Genomic DNA, 1,005 nt, shown 5'->3' on the forward strand with positions numbered 1-1,005 from the left:
TTTTGTTGGCCATGTTTGGTATCAATCAACTCGTCTTCTTATTGGCTACACAGGGATGCCAGTTTTATGACCTTACCTACTAATTTGTGGGCTACACTATCAATCTTTCCCACGTGGGCCCAATGGGGAGTGTGAGATTTCATTTGCTTAGCTTGGGGGTATCTTGAGATAGACTGATCCTATTGGCTGGGAACAACGTTCATTGCAAACTACACAAGCCAGAGAATGTAACGCTGTCTTTGGTTTTGCTGTACCGTGTTCACGGAAAAAGATACACACGATAGAAACCAATAAATGATGCACTCTCTAGATTTCTCTACGTCAAAACTTGGGCAGAAACTAAAAGATTGTGAGGGGACCAGATAATTATGGATTACAAGGCTTGGATATTCTAATACCTTAGGGTGTTTTCGATGTAGGAAACTAAGGTTTTGGGCGATCTTTCACCGCTGTGATTAAAGACACGAGGAGACAGGTAGGAAACACACACTCGATTAGACTCAAATATTTCTGTGTTTCTTTACTTCAGAACATGATTATCACAGTTGTGAGTCACCTTATTGCTTCGTGTGTGGGCTCGATGGAATCAGGACACTCTAAGCTTTCAAATGATGTATGGCATGAGCGTGTTTATGACGGTTTAATGCTTACAATTTAGGAAAGAAGTCAGCACTTTCGAAAAACGGCGAGTTTACGTCCCGTGCACGGGAACCGTCCACCCAAGAAGTTAAGACAACCATGTCACCATCAACAAGAGACCCCTCGCCATCATGCAAACATAAAAACATTGTTCTTTCATCTATTAAAAAGATAAAGATTTTTACGTGAACAGCAAACATTAGTTGGAAAGGCAAAAGCATTGCTGCCACAAAAAGCCCTGCTTTAAAACAATGCATGGGTCTAAGTGGTGGGATTGTTTAAGTTACCAGTGGGACAAGAAATACAATCCAGGAAGTCCAGTTGGACTAACCCCTAAACTGCAGAACGGCTATGGATCGACGAGAC

At 41.9% G+C, this 1,005-nt stretch overlaps 1 protein-coding gene across 1 annotated transcript in view; it reads right to left on the reverse strand.

Annotated features, from left to right (window-relative positions):
- Positions 1 to 1,005, reverse strand: part of cfap299 (cilia and flagella associated protein 299) — a 67,875-nt gene that overhangs the window by 53,726 nt on the left and 13,144 nt on the right. The window lies entirely within an intron of this gene.

Source organism: Etheostoma cragini, chromosome 5, assembly GCF_013103735.1.
Source record: "Etheostoma cragini isolate CJK2018 chromosome 5, CSU_Ecrag_1.0, whole genome shotgun sequence".
Taxonomy (NCBI): domain Eukaryota; kingdom Metazoa; phylum Chordata; class Actinopteri; order Perciformes; family Percidae; genus Etheostoma; species Etheostoma cragini.